The sequence below is a fragment of the Dermacentor andersoni genome, chromosome 3 (genome assembly GCF_023375885.2).
Source record: "Dermacentor andersoni chromosome 3, qqDerAnde1_hic_scaffold, whole genome shotgun sequence".
Classification (NCBI taxonomy): Eukaryota; Metazoa; Arthropoda; class Arachnida; order Ixodida; family Ixodidae; genus Dermacentor; species Dermacentor andersoni.
The window spans coordinates 144267576-144278390 of record NC_092816.1 but is presented as its reverse complement, the minus strand read 5'-3'; the positions used below and the strand labels follow the sequence as shown (position 1 = coordinate 144278390).

General features: G+C 42.7%; 1 long non-coding RNA gene across 1 annotated transcript; it reads right to left on the bottom strand.

Annotated features, from left to right (window-relative positions):
• Positions 1-729: 729 nt before the first annotated feature.
• On the bottom strand, positions 730-9525 carry LOC129383138 (uncharacterized). Its single transcript, XR_011893113.1, has 3 exons — positions 9452-9525; positions 2341-2406; positions 730-1082 (listed from the first exon to the last, which is right to left on the bottom strand). It is a non-coding gene; the product is annotated as an uncharacterized lncRNA (long non-coding RNA).
• Between the last annotated feature and the right edge of the window lie 1290 nt (positions 9526-10815).

Sequence of the window (10815 nt, the reverse complement as noted above, 5' to 3'; positions counted from 1 at the left end):
CCAATTGTCTTGGATCCGGAGCACGTCTAAAGTAGATAGCGGCAATGTGCTGCAAACCTAGGAGCACAGAACTTCGGACACGGGACATTGTCTGCGTATGGCTTACCCCAAGCACAAGTGGTCGTTGGTTTAAGGGCCGCCTCGGCTGGACCTCTCCGGAGAGAGTCTACCTCCTCTCCAGAAAGATTGTGGGGAGAGGAGCCGACACGTGTGGGGACGACGGCACACGTGTGCGCAGTGCCGTCCACAAGGTCATTTTTGTGGGCATGATTATATGGCCGCACCCAGTGAACTATACTCGTTCACACGTGTACAGTTGGGAAATTTGTGTATCTGCTCACAAATACGCAACGTTTTCGTCACTTCTTTGAGATGCTGAACAGCGCCGAGGCTGTCGATATAGATGTGGACTCTGTTGATGTTAGGCAAGTTGTCAAAGGTTTTTGTCGTTTCGTGCTGGCTTTCGGTTTTGTGTATGTTCGCAGGTGAAACCGACAGCGGCTAGACAGTAAAGCCAGGCGTCTCTTTCTAAAGGTCATAAAACGTTCATTTAGTAAAGAAATACCATCTTCAATTCGAAAGGCATCGACAGCCTAATATTCTTGTTCCAGTTTAACCATGGTACGTGTAACAAGTGCGTTGCAGGAACCAGCCGTTGATAGTGTGTCTGTCCCGTTATATAAACGTTATGCTAACGCTTTCTGTGCGAATGCATAAAATAAATACACATACAAGAAAAATATTTATTCTTTGTGAGAAATGCCATTTCACTTATGCCTAAGTAAACTACTAAAAAATCCATCTGGCCCATAAAAGCGCCTACAATTAAACCGCTGTAGGCATCGTGGTACTTTTTGTGCGCTTTGGCTTCTTCGTTTTCTTTTTCCGTGGTTTCTTTCCGGGGACTAAGTGGGGTGGGGCATATGGGTTTGGCGATGCACCTGGTCGTTTGGCGTGTGGCTGCCAGGCTGGCCCACCCCGTTCCATCACCACAAGCTCCTTCATTGGCTGCTCTTTTAGGTACACACTGGGAAAGTGCGCCATCCTTGATTCAAACTGTTCGTCATTCATTGCTTCTGCATCTAGAAAATAAAGCAGTGCAAGCCTTCAGTGCAGCCCGAAATGAGAATATGGCCCTACATGTTGAAAGAATTGATGCATTTCATAGCTATTGACACATTTTAGTATAAATGCTACACACGAAGTGTTTCCGAGCATGCGCGATCACGCGCGCACTTCTGTGCTGCAGACTTGAATAGATACTTAACAGTAAGCATATCTGCAGCTGTGGTAGGGTGACGTAGTGTCAGGCTAAGGAGGACAACACCAAATGACGACCTTACAAGTTTTGAAAAGAAAGACTGGCAAGGGAAGCTCTGGACGATGAGTAATGAGAAAGAAGTATATTTTACAACAATTATTTTTCAAGTGAGTACAACGTCTCAACACTGAAATGTAGGTTTTATGAACGAAAAAAATCTGACTGCTTCTAGAATTTTTTTATACTAATGTATTCAACCAAGATACGCACTGCATTTTTTTTTGTATATGAATTCTATTTCACATTTTGAAGAGCGAAGGTGCCGCAGGAATATTTTTATTTGTAGCGAAGGCATGCAAGATAAAACCATGTCGGATAACCTGCCTCTCCCTATTCAGTAACAGTTTTAAAGCGATGTGCTTTCTTAGGATCTACCGGCTGTTTTCTTGATTGGACTGTGGTGTGACTCAGCAAGAAAAACAATCGGTTTTTATCTTGTTCGCCTTCTCGCTCGCTCATCCGGGCTATTTGCCTATATGCACAGTCATCGTTGACAGTTTCGGTTTGTGGATGCCCATGTCTCTGAAATTTTGTTCTCTACTTCAGGGAACTGTTCTAAGAAACCTTGCGGAGGCTTCGTTTTCACGTTATATACATAATTATTTGCGAGAGGATTTTCACACCAACCAATTATATGCCTCGAAAACTTGCAAAATAGTTGTGATCGCTAGAAGAAAGTAACTTCGCTAATCCGGAATGTGATTCTTCGCAACGTTGGAAGGTGTCTTGATAACTGTCAAAAGAGCCGAAAGCACTTGAGTTTATCTCTTCAAAATTACTCTACCTGCTTTGTAGGGCAAGTGAGTTCATGGGAAAGAGGTGAACCGAAGTTTATGCGGTGTACCTCCTGTAAGCACATTTATGACTTTATGCCTTATATTCACATCGTTGAGAAATGTGGGCGCCTATGGGTCTACAATTTTTCTTTAAAAATAAAAAGTTGCCTTTACTTCTGTTAAGCATAGCTTTACTTCTTTACTTCTCTTAGAGTCACTAACAATGAATTTTTTTTTACAAACCTTTCAAAAGATTTTGAGGCCCGTCACCTTCGTTGACTCCATCGGTGCATGTTAGTGCGCAAAGAACTGAAAGATGGAAAACATTACGTTAAGTCACAGTGAGATGAGTTGAGCGGCGCAAACGCTGTGAATTGTGATAATCAGTTTTACAGACAGTCAAGAAATCGGGGAAGGCAACCACAAACTTAATGCCAATTTATTTGATCGCCAGCACTGGTTTTTTATGGAACCTGAGAACGTGCCTTAAGGAAGCTTTGCGATGCCAGCCGGGGAGCAGAAGTTGTGGCACAGACACCACGGGAAAGTGTATGCGTCCCCATTCTTTACTAGGCCAGGATTCACACGACGAAGCAGATAGAGAGAGAGAGAGAAAGAAAGAGAAAACGGCAACTTCTCTTGATGGACAAATCATTCAAGGCCACAGCGAACTTAAGCGGCGTGGTAAAGCTCTTGAAAAAGGGTTTTAAGGATACGTGGGGGCGACACGATTGCGCGACAAGGAATTTAAAGTTAATCAAAATTGAAGGTCAATAGTCAAAAAGATTAATGAAGTCCGAAGCCAAAAGCGATGTTGAAGAGATGCAACCAGGTGTAACACACAGGTGCAAAATCGTATCTCTTCCTCCTGATGAAGGGTGACATGACTGGGCACTTTCCGTAGCACGAAAATCTGTGATCATGGCACAGATGCCGAAAGTTCGGTTGAAGTGGTAAATCAAGGGTAAAATGCATGAAGTGCGGAATATTTCCTGGTCTGCAAAACCGCAACTGCTTTGTGAACATTCACACCCCTTGAGTCCCACAGTCCCTGGTAGAGGACGACCAAATTTGGCTATTTTTCTTCATCGTTTGAGAATATTTTTTTTTCCTGTGCTCATTTTGATATAGAAGTGTCAAATAAACAAGTTTGAAACATACTGCACCAAAATTGCGTTCTTGGGAGTGAAGAGGAATGGGAAACCAACAAGAGAAACGTTCGGTTTTCTCACCTTTACATGGACGTAAGGGAAAAAGAACAGGTAGGAAGAAAAAGGAAGTTGAAGGTATTGTCCATAAAGCACAATTTAAAAATAAAGCGTTTCTGAGCCTTCATTAGTCGCAAAAATGTTTCAACCTTTGTGCAGAGGTGGGAATGGCAAGTTATGACGAGGAATGCGACATATATGTCCGTTTTTTGCCCTAGACGTGATCTGAAAAACCTCTTATCGAAGTCCACAAAGGCATTAGAAGTTAAAGTACACTATTTCCGAAATACTTTGCCGCAAGATATTCTGCGATGCGTTGAGCCGAAGCTAAGTTATTTGTAGTCAAACACACCGTTCGCGGTGATTCCCCTCCTACTTCATTGATTTACATTGTGCAAACTATCGCGGAGCTGCGTGTGCCACAACTGAACGTCAGGCATGAAGTTTCAATTTTATTTTTATTGTTCCCGTAGAAGCAACTATTTCCGATTCCGACAACTGCGAGGCGCTAAACTTTAAAAACGCGGTCGTCCTCAACGAGCCGCCGTGCTCCCGGCCAGTGGACTCGTCGCGGCACAGCGCGACGGCCGCGGTGTCTTTGCTACGCAGCAGGCCGCAGATGCGTGCACTTGCAGCGTCAGCCTAAAAGCACCTTCTGTTACCTTCGGCTCATCAGAGAAAGACATGGTGACTGGGATGAAACAAAACACACCTTTAAACATTTTGGCTGACGTTGTCAATTCGCTTTTGTAGTGACAGGTTTTTTGGTAAACAACAAGAAAAAAAACCATCTGCGCTCTTTATCTACGCTTAGACAACAGCTATCCAAGCTTGTTTCCAGCTACCACCAAACGCGACGTGTTACTTCAGCGGAGGCGAGGCAGATAAGGCACAAGCTCGATCACGATGTTTTACGGCGAAGCTGTATATGGCTAGCCGATTCGTCAGTCCATCCGCCTGTCGCCTAAACGCCGAAAACTCCTCCGGCGCAACCCCATGTGAATGCAAGAAAAGAAAAAGTGAAAGACAGACACGCGAATGGCTGCGCCAGTAGTGACGTCGATGCTCTCCGTCACAGCTGAGTGGGCGCGCAGCAGTTTCTCTCCGGCTCCGAAATGAGTAGGCCATGCGTCTTACGTACTCCTGAGGAGCAGGCAGCCTTCAATCAGCAACGCCGCGAGCAGAACCGGGAACGAGCTCGTCTACATCGTGCCGATGGTGCCGCCCGGACACAATGACAAGCTCGTGCAGCCAAGCGCAGGCGGCAACTGCGTACCGAAAATCCGGCAGCCTACCAAGCCGTCGTTTAATCAGCTTTCGGGATTAACCCAATGATAAACATCGCGGCCGCACCTTTCAGCTTCGCTGGTTAACAATCTGACGGAGTGCTTGGGCGGTTATATTTTCCTTATTTCCTTCATTCTGTTCTTGCTAACACAGAAGGAGCCTGTTAGAGGGCACTCATTTATGATGCGGGTGGGAGTGCGGTCACGTGGTATTCGCCATAATTCGTAAGGTTTGTTTATTATTCGGAAAAAATGACTACGCAATTAGTACGTCGCTGAAAAGAACGCTGTTAGATGTCCCTTGGCTGTGCCTACAAATGCCTCATTGAGACTTCGATAATTAGCATAGTACTTCTCGAGTTAGATAGTTCAATAAAATACTTAATACAGTTTCGTTGTCTGAAATTTACTGGCAGCTACTCCACTGTACTCGAAACAATATGCACTAGGTTTTCTTTGAGTAACGCATTGCTTGTTTTTTAAAATTGTGGTGCATGATAGTTAAATGAGGCACTCTGTATAGATTTATGACCTCTACATGCAAGTGACGATGTTTCCATTTCTAATAAATGTTGTAAGTTATTAGAAGTGTTTATTAAGAAGTTGTTAGCGTTGCTTACTGGAAAGAGAACTGATACTGAGACAGATATCATTCACATGCATTTTACACCCCGTTGATAAAAGACTCAGCCAAAGGGGTCACTTAAGACTACAGGTTTTTTTCGGGATCAAAAAATCACGGAGAGCATTTGGAAACGAGGTGAACATGCAGGAATATATTCATTCTCTACGCATAAGCTATCCATACCTTTAAACATAATTGTTAATTGGCTACTTCCTTCTCTTTAAAAATATAATAAAATTTGTCTTTTGCATATATTTAAATATATTGTATATGTGCATTGTGTTTCCAGTGGAAATTCAAAACAATGTTGAAGTTGCCGCTGGTACTTCTGGAATGGAAATATATTGTATATTTGCATTGTGTTTCCAGTGGAAATTCAAAACAATGTTGAAGTTGCCGCTGGTACTTCTAATGCGCTTGTTCTCCTACTGTCAGGATTTGGAGAAATGGGACAAATTATGAATTAAAATTCTTGCGTGTCCGCGCCACTAATAATGCAATAAGCTATCAGCCAATTAGCCACAATGAAATATTAAGGGAAAAGTCGAAGAACGTCAAAAGAAACCTCAAATGATGTGGGTGACAAAACTCTAGTGATGGAACGTTAGGTGGCGTGAGGTGGTAGGCTTCGGCATCGCCGGGGGGCAGCCCTCCCCCCCCCCCTTAAGCCCCGGAGGGCGCTCGGGCCCCGGAGCCCCCCGTAGTCAGCGGCTGTGCTCCGTAGCTTTCAATAACAGACAAAGCTGTAATAGTGTTCGTACTCTACAGCAACCACTCACTTGCCTGTGAGTTCAGAGTTCTCTGGGGGCGGGCCATTCAAATTTCGTGATATGTACAGTGTACCCGCGTAGTAGAATGAACCGATAAGCGCACCTGTTCAAATACTTCACCACAATAACCAATGTCCGCGAACAGATGCCTGGTGGGCACCGTGTATAGTACTGCCACAAAAAATCGATGAATTCCCACGCGAAGAGTTGCAATCGTGTTTTCCTTCGCGCTCATATATGGGGCAACGATTCGCTAACCAGTCTTTACAGAAGGGTTGACGAGTGTACACATCAGCAGTCTTACTGTTTCTGACCACTACAGCAGCAATACTATCAAGGCTTTCTCCTCATATTTTTTAGAACTTCTTTCCGCGCTTTGTGTTTGGTGAAATATTCTCATAACCTCACATTAATTTTTCTAAACAGTTTATTGTGAAAATAAGTACAAAATGTTTTCGATGAATGTATGACAGCATAAAAACAAAGTATACCCTGAAAACAAATTTTATGCTTTTTGTATCCCGGTTACTGGTTAGATTGGATTATTCAGGTTGTTAAAACGAGTTTCAACAGGATGCCACATCATAAGGACGGTTTCATATTGAAAATTCAATGGTTAGATAATTCGAATCTAAAAACATTCGTGTATTTTTGCTAACATAAAATGCTTCATTTATTGAAAATTTGTCCTCCATTTTGCTATTACAACAAGCACAACAAATACTTAAATCGGGCCAACAATGAACTTCCCCTCTATGTTTTCGGTTTGAATTCATAGCGATTTGGCACAAACCTTTCATTCGAAAAGGTACAAACATGCAAAGTGCAGTTTGTTTTACAACTGATTTGTGTGCCTTTATAACTGATATTACCTTTTCAGATTTTTAAGCATTCACCGAAAATGGCAGTACTGACCATTGAGGGCCCTGCTTGTTTGTACATTGGCGATTTCGTTCATCGCGCTTTGTGTTCTCTAAAACTTTATATAAACAGGGCTCTCGTGCTCAAAAGCAATACTCAGTAAATAGAAATGGGTCATTATATAACAAACTTGAAGGAAGATAGTAAATTCCGCGGAAACCGGTATGCAACCCTGCGTCATGAACTCTGTCGAGCAGCTCTCATAATTCGAGTGCCATGAACATCACCGGTGTGTCGTTGAATTACTCACTAGCAAAACAAAGAGAAATGCTTCAAGAATTTGCAACAATTGTGCAAAGAAATGATGGGTTAATGGGGGGGGAAATTATGTCCCTGATTAATTTCGGGCTTGATATTTCACAGGTGGGTGCCTAAACGCGTTTTGTGGATATTCTTGCTCACGAAAATAATATTATACCCCCACCTAACAAACTTTTTAGTGCCCAATTTCCCCCGATTGTTATAATTTGACTTACGCATCTACTGAATTAAAACAATTATGTCTCCTTAGATAGATATTTTACAATAAAAACTTTCTTCCTTGTTAATCTTACATGGTGATGACAATGTGAAGAAATATAATTTTGAATTGAACTGCATACAAAACAAATGTCTCTTTTCTTGTTCACTCAAAAGTGCACTTTGTGAGCAATAATTTACAGAATTCCTTGATTTTCAGTAACGAAAACCTTTTTTATATAATGGTTTCATGTGCCTAGTAACTAAAGGCAAATTATTGAAGCCTGAACAATGTATTAAATCATCTTGTGCATTATGTATATCGCAGAACAAATGAGACGTTCTGGAAACTATGTGCTTCTCCGAACGTATTTTCACGGCATATAGAACACTATAAAATGCCTGTATCTCTTTTCTAACTCCTCTTATCTATGCAAAAGTACCTTAACATTCGGTCTTGCATGTAAACGATGCGGAGAGTATGAATGGCCGCTTAGCGAGTTTTTCTCAATGCTGAAAGCCACTGTTTTCTAATAAAAAAGAACAGCTACGTTGTTTTGTGTCTATTGTGCATTCGCTGCCTTCATGTACAGCATTGACGCCATTACAACAGCTTATGGGATGAGTGGAAGCAATGAAAGAAATTATACTATTACACATACACTTTCGAAGTGAATAGGCGCTATTAGTTGGGATCTCCATGAAAGGAGGAAAGAGAACCCTCGCTGTGAAACGAACAAGGCTCTCATGGAGGGAACGAGGGTTAACTGCAAGGGTCTCCACTCTGGCAGTTTTGAAGCCGTCACGTGACATACCAAGTTTAATTATGCTGATACTAACATTCATGCATACAACATGATGCAGGCGGTTCAAAAACGGGGCTACATCATTTGCTGTGGCCATGAAAGGAAGAGCATATACACCTTCGGCTGCATCTAGTACAGATGCACAAATATCTAATAAAGTGGAAGACATGATAACCGCGGCGGTAGCTTAACTGGTAGAGCGCCGCGTGAATAAAGGCGGACGATGCAGCTTGACTCCCACCAGTGGTGAGTTGTCTCTTTCTCCACTTTCATTTTCCTTTTTGATTATCATCCTAGGTTTTTATGAACAAAAAACTTGATTTTTCCTCAGGTTTCTTTTGAGTTATTCTCTGTTTCTCTCATACGGCTGTGGCAAACAGAAATCGTGTCCCACGATTATTCTTATCTTTTTGGCATGGGGTCCGCATTAGACGCAACATCATCGATTCTGTCAAAAGATGAAACAAGAAAATTGCGCAAAAATAGTTTCTCTGAACAAGAGTGATCCTTACACTTCACTCATTATCAGAATTTTGCAAAAAATGGTGCAAGGTTTATTGTGAATACGTTTGTATGTCTATGGGATTGGCATAGCTTTAAGGTCTTCATTTCGCGCTCCATGTCAAGCGTAAAGTACAGCGTTGGTGAACTATAATAATTTCCTCTTCGCATGCAAGAATGCTGTACTGTGTTCCCTTAGAGTCATTTATAGATATTAAGCACACTCCTGCCATAGCCACATTTATAGAGAAGCCCTCGTCGTTCGCTGTCTGGTGATACGATGGTAGCTCACTGCTGGACCCGCTGATAAGGTCTCTTGTGGGCAGGCATCCTATTTAATGATGCTGCAAATTTTATGTGAGCTAACTGCGTGGGGGCACACTATTGAACTTATTGGTATTATCAGTTCAACGCACCTAAACTTGCCAGAATATTTGGTAGAGGTGGTGAACACATATTGTAGCTAGACTTTGTAGCTTGCTTTTGTATAATGCAGCCGTATCGACCAATTCACAGGAGATGAACGACGAGTGATATCGTTTTCTATTGCGGAGTGCCCGAGCCGTAGACTGTTGCGTTCAGTTATCTTTACCTTGCACGTTTTACATGTTTTGGTAAAATCGTGATCACGTAACAAAGCACTACTTCCCACAGTGTATACGCTGTTAGATTTCCGTTTAAATTCAGTAGACTCAGTAAACAATACTTAGTTCATATATGTTCTCAAAGGTATACTTCAGGTGTATTTCCCACAAAAGATAATGAAATTGTAGCTTACCAAGTAATGCAACCAAAATAGTAGGCTTGGTTTTCATGTTCGAAGCTTGGGAGAGCCTGTCGAGTTAGTGGGCTTGAAGTTCGGTGTCGTAGAGGCAGGTATAACGTAGCATCTTATATACACGGCCTGTCTGAAATGTATTCTTTGTGTACATACGCAAAATACGTACACAAAACTGAACGACAAACGTTTATAGCTTCCTCTCCGAGCACCACTTACAAAAACGTGCGCTGTTCAGAAATGTTGCTTTGGCTTTGAACTGTGAACTACACTAACAATCATGTGAGATGTCAATGACTGAAAAACAATGAAAGAATAAGCCTTGTTCCAGTGAAAAAAACAATAAAGGTGCAGCTCATAGAACCTTTGATTGTGTTGCAATATTTTCTCGGATGGATTGACCTCTTTATCGTTTAAAATAAAAGTCCATAACAACTAAATCCCAAATACGCGAAGAAAATAAGCACAGATGAAATTGCAGTGTCATATAGCCTAGAGTATTGGCCCGTCACGAATTGCTGTTCTAGAAAATGCGGATATCTCGGGAGCCTTGTGAAAGTTTGGGTGCGGGTTGTTGACAGAGACAGCTGCTTAGTTCATGCTATTGGGAAACTCAACAATGGTGGAGGTTCAGAATAACATCCACATGCAGCTTTGTTAGCTTGATATCTTTTTTCTCACTCAATGAGCAGAGCGAAATGACAAAACATGGGCTCAACCCTCGCTGTGATGGTGATTGGCCAGGGAAACTATGGCATCACCTGATCCCATAGGCCAATGAGGCGTAGCTTTGAGGTGGGTCCTGTCGAGTCTGAGCACGACGACATCGCATTCGCATTGATTGTATTAGCGCTGCTCTTATGGTGCCCATAACTGAGCGTGGCTTGCTTTGGGTTAGAACCGTGACATGCTGCCTAGCCTAAGCACTAAGCCGGTGCGCACATTGACGTTGCCGTTCCCGTCGCCGCTCATAGTGCTCACGCTATTCTTCGGGAGTACTAACTATGTGTTGCTTTTCCATAGCGCTATCCGAATCTAAATGAAATCAGTTGCTTGGCAGGTTCTTATTTTACATATGAAAGTGTAGTTACGGTACTCCCTGCTTCCTATGCTAAAGTGGCCGCTTCCCGGCAACGGCATCTTGTGCAACCGTTATTTTTACTGAGAAGCTCCTGCGGCGAAAGCTAAGCACAAATGCGAGAAGGCGGGTGTCATGTGCTGGTGCTCAAACGAACCCAGCGGTGCAGTCGGCGCACGTGAAATGCAAGAATACCCGGGTACCTTGCACTTAGGGCACGCTAAAGACCCCAGGCGGTCGAGACTAATCTAGAGTCCCCTACTACGGCTTTCCTCCTAATTATGTA